At 36.7% G+C, this 17,879-nt stretch overlaps 1 pseudogene; it reads right to left on the reverse strand.

Annotated features, from left to right (window-relative positions):
• Window positions 1–14,929: 14,929 nt before the first annotated feature.
• Window positions 14,930–15,086, reverse strand: LOC134297225 (U2 spliceosomal RNA; annotated as a pseudogene).
• Window positions 15,087–17,879: the final 2,793 nt, after the last annotated feature.

Consider the following 17,879-nt stretch of genomic DNA (forward strand, 5'->3'; position numbering starts at 1 on the left):
ATGTTCCTCTTTTTCCGGCAAGGCCATACTCATAAGCATAAAAAGAACTTAACATTACATGTGCACTGGGAAAGGACTGGTGTTAAGTTCAATTTGAAAATTATTGTTATACATTCATTACTAAATAAAGAAATAAATTACATTGAAATAATAACAAAATAGATGTGTTCTTGGGCATTATTTCTTTGACTTGGTACCAGAGTCTGAAACAAAATGAAAAAATAGGGATAGGTTCCTGTACCACACAAAATTAGAGCAGTCTGGGCCTATTTCAGTAGACTTTTCATTCAGAACTAAAGATATATACAGGTGAAATAAAACAACCAGGTAAGTATTGCACAAGTTGACAAAAGATTTAGAATCTTTTCAAGATCACTTTAAGGCTTCTTCCAAAATACATCCAGGAATGCATTTTTAATTTTGTTTTACTTTTACTGCTTCCATTTAAAAAATATTTCTATTTTGATAGCCAGATTTATAGATCAATTTTTTTTGTCCTGCTGGGACAAGCTGGTGAGGCTTACCTGCTCTCTCCTTTATTGTGCATATGTCAACAGCAAAACATAGAGCTGTTCACATATCCTCAATAAAAGATTCCAATGAGAGCTGCTGTTTACCTTGCCTGTTGTAAGGAGGCATGCATGGTTCCAATTGGTTTAACTGGGATGAAGTCCTGCTTTATTGCACAGATATGTTTTGCAACCCAATTCCAAAAGTTCGTGTCTCTGTTCCTAATGCCAATGCTCCTAAAGAACTTCTATCTACACAGAAGGCAAGCAGGAAAGGAGGAATAGGAAGGCATAAACAGACTTATAAGGGTTATTTTCAGAGACATTGCTAACGGAGCTATGCTTGCGCCTAACTTCAATTTTGCATTGTCTTTTCACAAAAGATGACAATACAAAAATCCATGTATGTCGTTTTGTGTTTCTGCTTCCATTAACAGCTCAGAATCTGAACTGTCAGTGCTTAAGGTCTCCTTGCTGTTCTCATGTCAGGTTTTGGCCAAACAAGACAGGTGCATTGGGGGCCGGGGAGAGAAAGAGGATGATGAAACTAGGCAGGTGGCCAGTATCAATTACCATATTAAATATGACCAAGATGATATAGGTAAACTGAAACACTTTATGAGATGAGCACTAGATGATGGGGGAGTAAAGCATTTAATTTTCAAATTGAAAGAAATCTGGAAATCAACCTATGTTTCTTATCATGCTTGTTATTCTTGGTTTTTTCTTTGCCTTTATCTCATCCACCCTCTCCAAATATTGACATTTACAAACTACTTTGTTGCCAGTCCTCTTACTAATGAATTACCAGCTTCTACTAAATTGCCTAATTTTTAAATAAAAGCCATATCTTTCCCTGTCATTTATCCATAATCTCACCTGATTTAAGAATGGTTTAAATCTACTATTGCTCTGACACATATAGTTCACATAATGGAATACTTATAGTGCCCTTCTGAATCAATTAAATAATATTTCAGGTCAGGTTTTTCCAGGTGTCCTACATGCCCAGAATTTGGAGGATTTCTGCATCATGGAATATAAGGATGGGAGATCTCTTCACCAATGGGAAAGGGTACTATAAGGCTGCAGGTGCAATTGTTGCTGTTTATTTACACCTAACTCCCCCCACCCATGATTTTGACTCCAGGTGCATATTTTACAAACTGAAATACACAATAGCTGAAAGACACAAAAGAGCAACATTAAAATAGAATTAAACTACTAACAACTAGGTAACCAGAATTCAGGGTTAGTCAACACAATTCAAGGTCAATATTGTGATATAATTTGGAAAAACGTGATCAAATAGTTTGTGGTCAGTAAAATATAAGTATATGTCTAGAGGTTCTTAAGAGTTGCTGCTAGGCGGTGGAAAAAAAGGAACTGAGACTACAGCCCCTCTCAGTGCCTATATGCCAGGGGTCCCCAAACTAAGGCCCGGGGGCCGGATGCGGCCCTCCAAGGCCATTTACCTGGCCCCCACCCTCAGTTTTAGATTTAGGCTCGCCCAAAGTCTGAAATGACTTGAAGGCACAACAACAACAATCGTCTACTTGATTATCTCATTGGCCAGAAGCAGGCCCACATTTCCCACTGAAATCCTGATAAGTTGACAGTATGTTGGTTAAAATTATTTTTATTTTTAAATATTGTATTGTTCTTTCATTTACCAATATTGTAAATGAAATATTGTAAATGAATGATATGGTAATAATATAATGTATTGTGTATACATATAATATTGATAATAATATTATAATGTAATACAATATAATATTTATTTATTTCAATATTTCTACCCCGCCCTTCTCACCCAATAGGGGACTCAGGGCGGCTAATAATAATACAGTAGAGTCTCACTTATCCAACATAAAGGGGCCGGCAGAACGTTGTATAAGCGAATATGTTGGATAATAAAGAGAGATTAAGAAGAAGCCTATTAAACATCAAATTAGGTTATGATTTTACAAATTAAGCACCAAAACATCATGTTTACCAACAAATTTGACAGAAAAAGTAGTTCAATATGCAGTAATGCTATGTAGTAATTACTGTATTTATGAATTTAGCACCAAAATATCACGATGTATTGAAAACATTCACTACAAAAATGCGTTGGATAATCCAGAATGTTGGATAAGCAAATGTTGGATAAGTGAGACTCTACTGTAATACAATATAATAATATTGTATAATATAATAATATTACTAATAATATTACGGTATAATGGTATAGTACAATATAGTATTATATAATGCTAATATTGTGCTATGTAATAATATAATGTATAGTATGTACATACAACTCTGAGTCCCCTTCGGGGTGAGAGAGGGTGGGGTATAAATGTAGTAAATAAATTAATAAGTAATTGTTGCTGGGGGCATTTTTTTTGCACTACAAATAAGACATGTGCAGTGAGCATAGGAATTTGTTCATTTTTTTTTCCAAATGATAATTCGGCCCTTCAACAATCTGAGGGATCATGAATCGGCCCTCCACTTAAAAAGTTTGAGGACCCCTGCTATATGCCTTTTGGGGAAGGTGGGCGGGGCCATAGCCAAAGTGCTTAGAACAGCTGCTAAAGGGTTCCGAGATTACTGTGCAGACACACAAACTACCATGTGTATAATTTCAAAGAGATCATGAAGAAGAAATTGGGCTTTAAATAAATTTTGGGAGATTATTTTAGATTGCCTTGTATTTGACCCCATTTTTTATAAATAGCCTTGGATTATGTGATGGTAGGTTGTGGACCTATAAATCAAATTTGTTTCTCCCAACCTGAGTTGCCAGAGACTTGCATCATATGGCACAAGGTTCATTTGCCTTCTGAAGAAGTCTCTCAAAATATATTTCATGGCTACACCAAAAAAGTAGTTCATACTAGTGGCTACACCAAAAAAACTAATATTAAAAGTCTGCCCATTTCAAAGGGTCTAACTCTCACTGCTGTCTTCGGTGGTAATCTGTCTGATTCTCTTATCTCAAAGAAATCAAAACATCTCCCAGCATTGTCAGCTTATTCATAAAGAAGACAACTTTGAAATATATCCGCACAGAATATAGGCCAATTGGTCAGCTGCAAACTTGGCACAGCCATGAAGTATGTTCACTGGGTCCTTTGCAGGAACACAATGTTCTTTTTCACTTCTAAGTGCTGAGAAGAATGAAATCAGGACTCGGCCCAAGATGCAGCTGGATTGACACTGAAAGAAAGACACTAAGTGTAAAATGAAGGCAGGAATAGATTAGCCAAAATGCTCAGTTTAACAATTCTCTTTATCTCTCTGTTTGTTTTCTGGGAGGAGGGGCAACAACAGGATCAAACTATTACAGGAAAAAACATACACACAGGGGTAAGGGGTAAAAAGGTAATATATTTTACGTCATTATACAACCCGGTTATTTGGGTTAATGTCCAAATTGGATCAAATAACAAGAATTGTCTGGCAAAGCTTTGTGGAATCTGGTATTTTACTCTCTCCAGAAAGGATGTCATGCTTAATTCCTGGATGGGGGAACCGCTTAATTTTGCATTCCTAACAATAAAATCAATTTAAAAAGGCATAAAGATACCTTGAAGCTTGCCATATTGAAAGTCTCATAAAAATAAGTTGCATTTTTCTTTGATGACATATACTGTTGCCAGAAAGTGCTGTTCCACCACAATTTTGCATGTCTCTCAAACAAAGTCAGCCACTCCAGAAAAAAATCCAGAGAAGTAGACCATGGTTACAGCACCAAAGAAGATGTATTCCTCTTAAACCAACTGTGAACAGTACATAAAACGTACAGCTGATTTCTGCTTCCAGCGGTCGATCTAGCACAAGAAGGACTGCAAATTATTCCAGAACTTCCAGATAACATGCACCACATGCAACCCTCTACACGTTTGGGCCTCCAGCTCCCAAAAGCTTTAGCCAACTGTTCCAATGTCCAGGAATTTTGGGAGCTGACGCCCAAAACACTTGGAAGGCTGCAGGTTGTGCAGGCCTGCTCTAAAGTGACCCCAATATTTTGATGTGTAGACAATTAGATTGGAATATCACTGTCATGTTGTCTGTGAGGTTCTGTACCACCATCCTGAGAAGTAGCCTCTCAAATGCCTGAAGGGCCTCAAAAATGGTGGGGTCAAGCTGGTTGATGCGAAGGGGGACCACTGTATGTGCAGCCTTGTTGGGGGGGGGGGAGTCAAATGTCAGTGAGATCAAGAACCAAGTGGTGGTAGAAAGGCACTCCGGAGCAGACAGTCCTTCTGAGTGTCCATACTTGAAAGCGTTTCTCTAGAACATTATTTAAATGAGATGTATCAACAACCTTTATGCACTAATGTGATACCCTCTTAAACTTGTTTAATGCCCAATCCTTTTCCAGTCTGTAATTGAATCAATGTCTCTCAAACAATTTTCAGAATTATTATTGAAAGTATGAAAAAATACTTCCAGCTCAAGCTATCAAAGAGCAATAAGGCCTCTCACTTGAATAGAATTGATATGGCAGGAAGTGAAAGAGCTAGGCAGTCAGGCACTGAAGGGGTTCACACTCTACAGACGTATTATTATTCCAGTCTGCAATTTAATCAATGTCAGTTATTGAGTGGTTATGAAAAGTAATGAAAGTCTGGATATCCTTAATAAGAAACACTTTAATTCTTAAGCTTTGCTTCTGTCACCCATTAAGAAGGAATAAGACAGCTGTACTTTTGTGGATCTGGAAGCACCATTCCAAGCCTTCCAACTATTTTATGAGTCTTACAATCAAAGCCTGCACCTATCTTAGAATTCCTGAACCCTATGAGTCTTTTGCTCTGTTTATGGAGCTTCCGTCTGGATCCCTGCTCTTCTGAATCTGTATCTTCGGGGAATCTCAAGCAAAGATGTTGTTATATGTGTAGCCTCATTTATCTGTGAAGCCAGGTTCCAACTGTCATTTTTTGACCATCCGCAAAGCCTTGCCATAGCCCAGAGTAGTTCTTTTTTTGTCCTATCATAGAATGGATCCTCCACATTGTTCCCTCTGGACAGAGCATGAAGAAGCTACAATTTTCTTTTTCATTCTCTTTTACGCTTTTTGTCATTTTTACCACAACTCTTGAGTTTCTTTAAAATGACTTTCTTTTCCCCCTCTTTCTGAGAACCAGATCATTCACCACATAGCTTCATGGCTCGCAGCCATCGCATTTCTTGTTATAACTTTTGTATCTTGTGGATTTTTAATTATATGCTTTGTAAGTTGTTGTAAGCCATTTTGGAGTCTCAGGTTGGGAAAAAGGCAGAACAGAAATAAATACAGTGGGCTTTTGGTATCCAGTGGGTTTAGCTGTTACCCCCAACATGCTGAGACAAAAAAAAAATTAACTTTGGCAATCCACATAGAAATCATATGAAAACTGGAGGCTGCTGAAAGAGAAATCTCCTGGATACATATTAGAAGAAGCCTCCAGGTGGTCTTTAGAAAACTCAAAATAATTTAAATATGCAACACTTACCTGATCTGACTGTTTAATTTCACATGTGCATGTTATTACTTTTGAAATGGAGCCTCCGATGGCCTAGGGGATAAAAGCCTCATGACTTGAAGGTTGGGTTGCTGACCTGAAAGCTGCCAGGTTCGAATCCCACCCGGGGAAAGTGTGGATGAGCTCCCTCTATCAGCTCCAGCTCCATGCGGGGACATGAGGGAAGCCTCCCACAAGGATGGTAAAAACATCAAAACATCTGGGCGTCCCTTGGGCAATGTCCTTGCAGACGGCCAATTCTCTCACTCCAGAAGCAACTCCGGTTGCTCCTGACACGAAAAAAAAAAACAACTTTTGAAGATGAAGTATGCCAAAACATTGAAGCACACTTCTTCCTTTGTGGTTCAGGGACATCAGGGGGTGAGTTCTGATTTTGTCCCTGTTGCCCCTTGAATACCTCACAATGATATTTCTCTACTTTCATTAAAAGTTACACACATTGACTTCCAATGTAAACATGCTACTTTCTGGGTCAGACAGCAAACAGAACAAAGCCAAAGCTACAGTGAAAATTTGTTTTCCTAGCATATTGATCTAAATCGCTATCCTTCAGCTGATCCATAGTTTATAATTATTTCTTCCATGGGCTTTTTCTGTGAACATGGTAAAGTAGTCTTCAGATATAGATAGACTGAAACACTCATTCTTAATAACTGTAGTAACACTTGCAAAACTCACTTGCAAAACTCACTTTGACAGAAAAGGCCTTAATGGCATAATTGGTCAGGGAACCAAGAATAAAACCCCTCCACTTGCAAAATGATTGCAATGCAGCATGCCTGGTTATTTATAGGTATTTACAATGCATGTCTGAAGTCATTCTGTAAGAGTCACAGTCCTGAAAGTCATAGCCTTTTAACCTGAAACATGTTTGTCATGCCAAGATGGATATTTCTATATTCAAGATGGCTATTATATCATCATGAATGTTCATTACAAAAGAAGGATCAACCTACGTCTAGCTGGGATAGCCACAAACAAATGCATTTACTGCTTTGGAAAAACTACGATTCAAACAGAAATTCCAAAAGGAAAGCTTTATTTGTCAAATCTAGGTTGGGCTAAACCAAGATCATGGACAGTTTTTCCTTTTTTGATTTCTTACCTTAGCATTATTTTAATTTTACAACAGTAAAATCAATAACATAAGTACTGCCTCATTTGGATAAATTACTTCCTTGTACTAAATATTTTTCTATTCCTTAGAAAATATTTTTGTAAAATGTCCATGGTGGGCTTTGATCCAATGTTAAGCCTGGAAACATGAAATATAAATGGATTCCATATTTCTGCAAAATAATCTTTTGCAGTTTCTGTCCTCGTAAATTGAAATTTTATTGCGATTTTTTTTCAACTAAAGCAGTGTGTCAGAACTTATTCAGTCAGTGTTAAACAATATGTCAAGACTCGTTTGTATTTTTCAACGTGGCAAAATATTTGTGTATTTTTTCAGGACTTTGCTATTTCAGCTCTAGTAGAATTAAAATCAGATCAGACTGGAGAACAGTTCTCTATCTGATAATTCTGCAACCCACCCCCAAATTAACTGTATGAATGATTTCTGCTAGCTTGTCATCCCAGTCAGTAAGATTGCGTTATCATTTGAGTTAATAAAATTGGTTGTGAAAGGGCTAGATAGGTAACCCTCCTAGAGCTGGTTTTCAGGTGGTGCAATGAAAACCTACTTCTGCAAGCCTTCTTGGCTGAAAGGTAGGGTATAAATGCAAGCAAGCAAGCAAGACTTGCTATATGCTCAGAGAGCAGTTCTTTCCCTCTCACCATGATGTATAGCCCTGACAGTATGGGCTTTAAAAAATCTAGAGGAACATTCACAAAATACTGCATAGAGCCAAAATGCACATGATAGTGGAGTGCAGCCCAGCATTTTAATCCACAAAAGATTTATATTGAAAAGCCAGACTGTGACCTGAACCAAATACTCTAGAATTATAGCACAAAGATTAACTTTAAGCGTAGGAGTTATATCTATAGAACATAATAGATGGGCTGCTGTGAGTAAATAATGCATTGCGAAATGTATGGTTGTAACCATGCATATCCATGTCTCCTGCCACCCACGAAGTACAAACCTCAATATGAATGCCCTTTCATACGCCAACTGCTATTTTAACTAATTTGATAAATTCTTCTTTAAACTAGGATATAATAAAACTGGATGCTAGGGCTTCAAACATATACATTCTCAGGCTAAGATTAAAACACAAACTTTAAAATCTGCATTGTATTCATGTTTAAAAGAAAATGATCACATAAGCTTAAAGATCTGGAAGTCTCAGCTGCTCCTTGTAAACCTACATTTATAACATTCAGACAAAATGCTAAAAGTGAGAATTCTCATTCTCAGCTGCTAGTTTCTTGCTGGCTCTTGGTGACCTTTCTAACCTTGAGTGGATGAAAAATGGAACAGAGTTAAATCGTTTTGTCTTTACCTACTAGAACATCATTTTAAAACCCAGCAAATTAATCTGAGGCAACTGAAATTATCACATAGATGTGACTTACTGAAAATCACACTGGTTTCCCTGGCAATGTATATTCAGCCCAGGAAGACATTCTAAACTAGAATAAAAAGGTTATCTTAGATCTCATGCTGGAATTACTCTCCCTTGTTTGTTTAGCTTGTAAAGCACCATTTACAGGAAAGGTGAAGAAAGGGTGACATATACTGTATAATAAATAATGAATACAATATTTTTAATTAAAAGTAGTATCTGAATAATTTTAATAACCAAATAAACTAGTAGATTCACTACACTGACTGATTGAATATATGTACCTACAAGTTGAGCAGTATGTATCTGGAATTTAAAATCCTAAATATTCCAAAATCTGAAATTGTCCATATGGATGGCCAAGACAGCAGCACCTTTGCATTCTGATGTTTTCAATGTACACAAACTTTATTTCACAAACAAAAGGATTTTAAAAATTGCCTTTAGATTATAATGTGCATATGAAACATAAATGTATTTCTTGCTTAAACTTGGATCCCATCTCCAAGATACCTCATTATGGAAATACAGCTATTTCAAAATCCAGAAAAATTCAAAATCTGAAAGACATTTCAGATAATAAAATGATGGAAAGACCATGTGAATCAAGACAGAATGACAAAGTTTAGGATAAACCATTCCCTTGCCCCTCCCTCACATTCTTCACAGTGTTTGCATTTCACAGATGAAAACTAGGCCATATGTGGCCAAGCAATACCAAAATATAGTCAAGGTGGCAAAAGTTATTATTAAGGAAAAACAGACTACCTATCGTAAGCTGCAGCAGTTTCCTTTTAGCTGAACCTACAGGGAAGGCCAAGATCTTCCTCATTAATAACTTTGGCCATCTTGACCACATTATGTTATTTTGCCCATATATCCCAGTTTTCATCTGTGTAATGTTGGAGGCTATAGGATAGTGGTTCTCAACCTGTGGGTCCCCAGGTGTTTTGGCCTACAACTCTCAGAAATCCCAGCCAGTTTACCAGCTGTTAGGATTTCTGGGAGTTGAAGGCCAAAACATCTGGGGACCCACAGGTTGAGAACCACTGTTATAGGATAACTGAGTGTAAACTACATTTGCACTTTGAACGTGGTTTAAAAGCAACTGAAAAGTGGGACAACAAAGGATTAATTAGGACTGTCCTAATTGCTCAACTGGGATTTTTGGACTTTTGGTAATTGTGGAGCACTATTCTGGTTTGTTTTGGCTTCTAGTTTAAAATGCTTTTCCTTCTACTAGTCATGAAGTAAAGATAAAGAATGCATGAAGTAAAGATAAATAGTAAGAACTACTATTCAAAAAAGAGCATGGTCCTTACAGGAGCAAAAAAGTATAGGAGGAATTGAATGCTTTGCTCAGTGAGAGCACACAGAAAACACCCTCTGTTTTTTTCCAAAGTGAACCTCGGAGTCACAGAAGACACTATTAGGCAGCAGTCTACATTTGAAGGGCTGCTACACTAGACTACATTGTAGAGATTGCTTCCTTAAGAATGTGTGCGGCTACAAATGTGTTAATGGAGCATAACTGTAATGTCATTTCCTAGAGTCATCTTATTGACACTATGTCAAATAAGGTTACAGAAAGAGTAATGTTTCAACTTTACTTAATCCAAGGAAAAGCAGTTCTTGGAAAAGTCCTTCTGGGATGCCTAACATCTGATGAAGAAATTCCCTTTTGCCTAATTGGTGTTTATATTTATATTTTTAAATGCTCTGTCTGTAATAAGAACTTTGTGTGTTCAGGCACATCCTACTGAATGTTTTGTGCCAGTGATACTTAAATTTGATGTTTGGAATATTACAGCTTTTGAATCAAGTACTGTGGAATTGTTTAGATTAAAACAAAATGTGTATGTGTATATATCTATAATATGTGTGTATGTGTGTATATGTATTATATAAAGCACATATAAGATAATCATGTTAAGTCTGTGCAAATGATGTGGCTGAATGCCCCCCCCCCCCCCAAATCAAGCCAATCTGAACTAATACATACCAGCTCTGCAACTAATCAGATTGGCCTGAAGAAAGCATTCATTCCTGTTCCTTATTTCTTCATCCGTTGGATCCTTCATCAGCCAAGAAACAATACAGTTTCATTTTAGTACTTTGGAAGATATATTTAATCTGGAAAATGTTCCATCAAGAGCAATAAAGAAATGAAGTATTAAAACTCCGATGATTGTTATTGTATGCCTTCAAGTTGTTTCTGATTTATCATGACCCTAAAGTGAAACTATCATGGAAAAACTTGTTCAAAGGGGTGAGGCTGAGCGTGTGTGATTTGTCCAAAATCATCTAGTGGGTTTCCATGGTTGAGTGGGAGTTTTAACCTTGATCTCTCAGAGTCCCAAGCCAACACTGAAACAAAACACTGTCTTAAAATTTACAGCACTAATGCAATATCTATAGTTAACAAAGATAAGAAAATTCAGTGTTCATACACAAACAACAATAAGAATGTTGTTCATTATTAAGTGGGCTGATTTTTCACACCAAAAAGTTCCTGTAAATATTCTTTTACAAACAGTTAAAGCATTCCCCCCCTATCCTAAAAAAACATTTGCAAAATGATCCCTCGCATATAGGATGGATAATTGAGGAAAGGGAATTCTTGCCCAGTTCTACAATCAATTTAATTATTAAACTTGTTGTCAGGATAAGAGTTCGCAATTTTGTAGCATGCATTGTATCCTATACTACAAAACAGTCCTTTTGCATGGAACTGCAAGATCTCAGGGCCTGACCCTGAATCTCCAGTTTTCATGTCATCTCCATATAGGATACAAGGGTGCACATTTTCAAGTTCTGGTGGTACCTGGCTCCAGGAAAAAGGAAAGGATTATTGTCAAAATTTTTAGATCAGCTATTAATGTAACAGATTGTTACAGTTTGCAAGGTTTCATTGACTTGTTCTGCCATTTGGAAAGATTCTCTAAAGCAGAGCTTTCCAAACATTTCAGGCTGGTAAAACACCTTTTAGACATCACCATTATGCGACACGGTAGTCCAGTTTTGCTAATGAAGTAGAGGTTAAACCAACCTCTTATAAGAGATAGGAACACATAATAATAATAATAATAATAATAATAATAATAATAATAATAATAATAATAATATTAATAATATGTATGGGGACACAACATATCTCATAAAAACATTTCATTTATATATTGAAAAATATGTGATTCATAAAATGACCTGAATTTCCAAGATTTCTGTAATTTCTCATGTTTGCACAACATATTTATGCACTGCAGTCAACATATTAACATGTTAAGACACTCAGTTTGAAAAACTCTGCTCCAGAGCCCTGGTATGATTCTGCACTGTGGCCGTCTTTATTCTGGTCAGAAAAGCAACTGCTGAATGAAGTTTGCTCCTTTCAACCATAAATACTCCATTCCAGCTGCCATTTTTTCTTGAACTTCAGGAAATACATTTTGGCTCACTTCATCAGCCAATCAGATAGAAGACAAAGGGCTCTTGAGTTGCATGCAAGTTGAAGAGAGAGATGGCTTATAGTATTGTGATTTGTTGTCAACAAGCTGCCTTGAGAATACCATAATTTGATGGAAAGAAGAGTTCCAAATTTCCAAAACAAATAAAATGAATAAACTCCCTTTTATGAATTATGAACCCCCACACATTTTTTTTATTAAAGTCTACTAAATCCATGAGTTGTGGTGAACCAGAACAAAATGATAAGAAATATAAGCATTCCAAATTCTACACTCATTAGGGAAACTGAGCCTTTCAATTTACAGTGAACCATTATTATTTTAAAATGGATTTGCACATCATTACACAATTCTTGAGCAAAGAAAAAGAATTCAGCTTCCAATCATGTCTCCTATCCACATAATTTTCTGTATTTCACTTAGATTGCTTCTTAATTAAGGGAAACACAGGAAATGTTGGCTTCACACCATCTATTTCTTGTTACTATTTATTTGATAGAGACAGATTTGTTAACTAGGCCAGAATGAGTAACAACTTGCAGAATTGAAACATGGAAATTAAAGGGGGAAAACATATGTTCATTGTCCTGAGGTCATTTTTGAGAGTAAAAAACCTCATATTTTTGGCAATACTTTGGAATATCTATGCCATGTGAGCCATCTTGATTCTCGTGTTGGGAGAAAGCTGAGGCACAAATTAATTAAATGAATAGGTAGGTAGCAGGTATGCAGATAAAATTGGAAGCACATGGAAGCATCTGTACTTTACAAATAAATGTCTATCTTGCAGAAGTCAATGGGGAGAACCACATATGGTTCATTCCTGTAGTGAGGAGATTGAAATGTATTTCAATTGCTTGATTTGAAAACCTTTCATATTGTGAATTGCATTCTTTTAGAATAAGAATTGAATGCCAAAGAAGACTTTTATTTTAAAAAAGGCACATTTATTGCTTCAATTCCACATTTGTTGTATTAAGAGCAGTGATAGAAACTAACTAGTTGAAATTAATTCTGTTATTAAATTGTTGTTGTTTTCGACAAAAAGAGAATGTATTATTTTGAACTACAGTGGAGTCATAGCATTAACTAACTAGGAGAACTGAATTTCTTAAATGTGAGACAGTGCTAGAATGAGCAGATTTTACCAGCTGGTTCTTCACCAATTTCTTGCTATTTATCAGTCTCTTTGGGTTGGATTAGTCCTTAGCTTTAGCTTACAAATGTTGTTGAATTGCAGGTAACGGCAGCCCTAGCCAACACAGCTAATTTTGAGGCATACTGGAAGTGGAAGTCCAATGACATATTGAGGAAAGAATAATTCCAACCCTGATAAAGATTTAACAAAACAGGATGAAGAAAAAGATGAGATTAAAAGGAAGGGAGAAAAGGAAACCAAGATCATAACATTTTTATGGAGTGGATGAGAAATTGATTTTTTTTTAAAAAAATACATTTGTTTCCTTTTCTCTTCAGCTAAATTAATATTCTTAGTAGCAGGAGAAACAAAATAATGAATGATATTTTTCAAGTGCATTCTGATAAGGTTTTTAGTGCAGATGTATAACGTAAATATAAATGAAATTGGAAATAAGTATGATTGTTCCATTTATGATTGTTAATTTTCCCTTCTATTGTAAAAGAATTAGGCATTTTAAAAAGTATATTGATGATTAAGTGAATGCACTAAACCTAGCTTTCTACCAGCAGTTTACAATTGCTCTTCCAGCTAAAATAGGGATTGGAAAAACATGGTCTTTCAAATTTTCTTGGACTGTAGTTCCCAGCTTTCCTCACTATTGTCTGTGCTGACCACAGTTGATAGAAGCTGCAGTCCAACAATACTGTCCACCCTTATCCTAATCATCATAATCTAAAAACATTCTATTAAATACAGATATTAAAATATATTCCTACAAAATACATATTAAAATACACAGAATAAAGATTAAACATAAGACACAAGTTTAAAATCCCAAGTCCTATATAAGGGTTGTTGCATATTCTAAGTGATTTGACATATTATAGGGATAATTCTGCTTCAAAGATCTTCCAGAGCCTCATTCTTAGAAAATTAAAAACATGTATATCTATCTCAGGGCAATCACCCAACAAAGGCAACTTCTAGGAACTTCGAGATCTCACTGGCCTTTTGACATTGACAGAGTTTTGATTTATAGCTAAGCATCAAGTTCAAAAATGGAACAGCCTGAAATGTTATCTATCTCTGTACCCAAATTCCTTGAAATGCAAGTTCATACAAATGGACTAGGATTTTCTTCCAAGTAATTCTTCTGACATTAATTTTGGAATGAACAATATTGGCATATAAAGGAAAAGAATAGTTGTCTTTTCAGACAGCTTTGGAGCATTCAAGTGCAAAATTGGCCTATTTCAGAAAATCCTTATTTTTTTTGTATCACATATGGTGAGAGAGGCTCAACTAATTTTTACCAAGTGATAGTTAAATCCATTAGAAGAAGCAAAAAGAAACAATATAAATTATTAATATAAGCAAATGTGAAGGACAGCAAGGGAAAAATACAATAAATGCATAATTGGCAGAGTGGAACAGGGAGAGAGGAGTATGTATGTGCATGTGTACCTTCAATTTGCTTCTTGACTTATGCCAACCCTATGATTTCATACATTTTTCTTAGTTCAGAATATTCAGTGGTGTGGCATTGCTCTCCTCTAAAAAATAACCAAAAGTACTTAGTAGTTGTTGATAGTCTTCCACCCAAATATTAATCCCTGTTTACCTTCCACGATCTGGTGCCCTCAGAGTACTAAAAAAATTCCATAAAGAGTCAGGGCAGGGCTTTGAAATTGTGGTTCTCTAACCATGGATCCCAGAATGGAGGAGAAGTAGAAGGTTCAAGCCTCCCTTAGAACATGTGAGATTGTTTGAGTCCCCAATGAAATGACCTGGCAAAATTGCATCACCAAGATTCCTATCATTTGAACCGCCTCAGGCCTTATCAACCAGTAGTCTACCAAATGACCAAGGAATAAGAAATAATAAGACAGTGATTGCTATTACACTTGATCTTAGCTAAAAGGCTGAGAAGCGATGAGATAGTGATTGCTATTGAGGCTTCCTTGTTTGCCCCAATGCTTGCATCCTAGGAATAAAAAGGTTGCATACAATCTACCACGTGCACATACTCAGAAGTAAGCTGCATTACACTCAAGGAGAACAGTTCTCCATACATGTTGTGCTTGTAAACATCTTCATATTTCAGGACTTTTGAATGATAAGGATGGTGAAATGGGAGGAGGAGGGAGGATTTGGAGTATTTTTTAAATCTGCAGAAAATATTGGATGACCAAGGATTAGCTGGGACTCTCCCTGCTAAATTGGAATGGGGGGGGGAGGATGTGTATCAGATCATTTGTGTTTTTACCTTGTGTCTAACTTTGTGAAAAACCGGGGAAATAAAGTAATGGAATGGATCTAAAGAAAGACTCCCACTAAAATTACAGTAAAATAAAGAACAGGTTCCTATCCCACTGCCAAATGGGGCATGGCTGGGTAGAAATGTTGTGATCTCCTTCCCAAAGTCAGAAACTTTTTAAGATGACAGTCTGATGAGGCATCCTGCCATCTGTGTTAGACCTGATACTTTCCACTATCCACCTGAAGGATGCTGAAGGCAGAGGGACTTATCCATCAATTTTCAGTCTCCAGGACAGCCAGATCCCGTGACAACCTTTGAAACCAAGGGAACCTCTATTACAGAGAATGGGGGACCTCATGAAGTATTGGCATCTGCTCTGCCCAGTCCTTTTGTTAGTAATAGATAGTTCTGCTTCCTGAATCTCTGAGCATTCATTTATTTTGGAAGCTGGGTTTCACTTCAAAATCAGCGTGCTGTATCAGGTCATACAAAAGAGCCTTTTCTTCTGTGTCACCCCAACTATGGAAAGCCCTCCTCTTGGAACCCCAACTGATGCCAACATTGGAATCATTCCAGATCCCCGTGAAAATGTGGCCTTTGGAGCCTAATTCTTTTTAGTCTTTAAAAATAATGTTATCTTTATATTAGTCAGGTTAAGTTTGTTGTATACCACTACGCAAGATTTTTGATAGAGGGCAAGATATACATTTATGGCAGAATACATCTTACTAGAAGGCTAAATACTACAGCTCTTAAATCCTGTTATCACAGATGCTACATTTAAGTATGAGTCAGTTGCTATGCCATTTCAAGTTTTCAGAAAATGAACTTGCTGAAAGACAAGACTGAATATTTTGTTATTTTAAATTGCTCCAGTCTAGCTTGGCCAGACAATCTTTTGTTGCAGTTAAAAACAATGATGTTCCAAGTTAAGCACGACAGGGTCTCAGATTATTTCTGTTATTCCTACAATAAGTATCATCTGCCATCATGTATAAATCATATCTTCCTCCTTCTGTTGAATATGTCCCTATCCTCAATATGATGCAGTTTAGCCTGCCATCCACATCTGCCACCAGATCACTCCCTATGCCTTTCAAGCACATACATAAATACTTCACGAAATGTCAGGTGTTGCATTCAGGCTCCACAAGGTCGGAATAGATGCTATAAATACTATCTTAAGTATTAATACCCCTTCATATAATTCGCAGGAACATAGGCACACTTTACTAAAGAATTGAAATAATCTACAATTTGAATTCCAGAGTGAAGTAGACTTAAGTGAACTACATTCTAGAACAAAACAAGCATACGGTGACCTTTTCAGTTAAGCATTATGCATTTTAAAGAGAAATACACTCAGTGGTAACCAACCAGAAGCTCCCTTTTAAGACATGTCAATTACTATTCAACAACTTTGGATGTGTCCATCATGTAAGCACAGTCCCTGGATGCCTGGAATATAGCTACCTTTTTGAGTGTAATATTTTGGGGACTGATACGACTTGTACAGAACTTTTTATAGAGCATTCTATTTTTATGTAAGCCCCTATTCTGGGAATGAATCTCCCCAAAGTATATGATTGCATCAGTAAAAAGTGAGCAAGTAGCTACTATGCTACACACACAAATTTTGTTTTATGGAGTGAGAATCAGAGCAGTGACTTAAAGCAAATTAAAACCCCCACAGAGATGTTTACAAGCTTGCCCATTACTATGATATATGAGCATTGATGAAATATATTAAAACACAATCCCTCAGCAGGTTCTTTCTAACACGAATGTTGCCATTAGTGCAAGAGATGAAACCAAGCTGCTTTTTCTAAGTATATTTCAGTTACCAACATGATATAGATTTTTAATTTATCTAAAGTGAAAGTAAAAAAGGCACATTCATAGAAAGCCATATTGTATTTCAGGATAATATATACAATATCTGATGGGTTTCCATGCTGTTTCTAGTCAGGAGGGCAATTCATTTGAAGTACTAGTTCCTAGATCCCGCCATGGAACTAGGGAATTATTGAAGCTAGTCTTTTTTTTTTCATGTCAGGTGCGACTTGAGAAAATGCAAGTCACTTCTGGTGTGAGAAAATTGGCCGTCTGCAAGGATGTTGCTCAGGGGACGCCCCAATGTTTTGAAGTTTTACCATCCTTGTGGGAGGCTTCTCTCGTGTACCTGCATGTGGAGCTGGAGCTGGCAGAGGGAGCTCACCTGCTCTCCCCGGATTTGAACCGCCAACCTGTTCGTCAGCAGTCCTGCTGGCACAAGGGTTTAACCCATTGCACCACTGGGAGCTCCAGAAGTTAGGCTGAATCATAGCCAATCAGGGAATCCAACTAGTTCAAAGTGAACTCAATTTACCTTCTGGCTGGATAGATGTCTCTTAATAACCAGTATTTCAATTATGGCCACTGACTGGTACAGTAGGACTCACACACCATGACTGTCCCCTTCCAAAAC

The sequence above is a fragment of the Anolis carolinensis genome, chromosome 2 (genome assembly GCF_035594765.1).
Source record: "Anolis carolinensis isolate JA03-04 chromosome 2, rAnoCar3.1.pri, whole genome shotgun sequence".
NCBI classification, from domain to species: domain Eukaryota; kingdom Metazoa; phylum Chordata; class Lepidosauria; order Squamata; family Dactyloidae; genus Anolis; species Anolis carolinensis.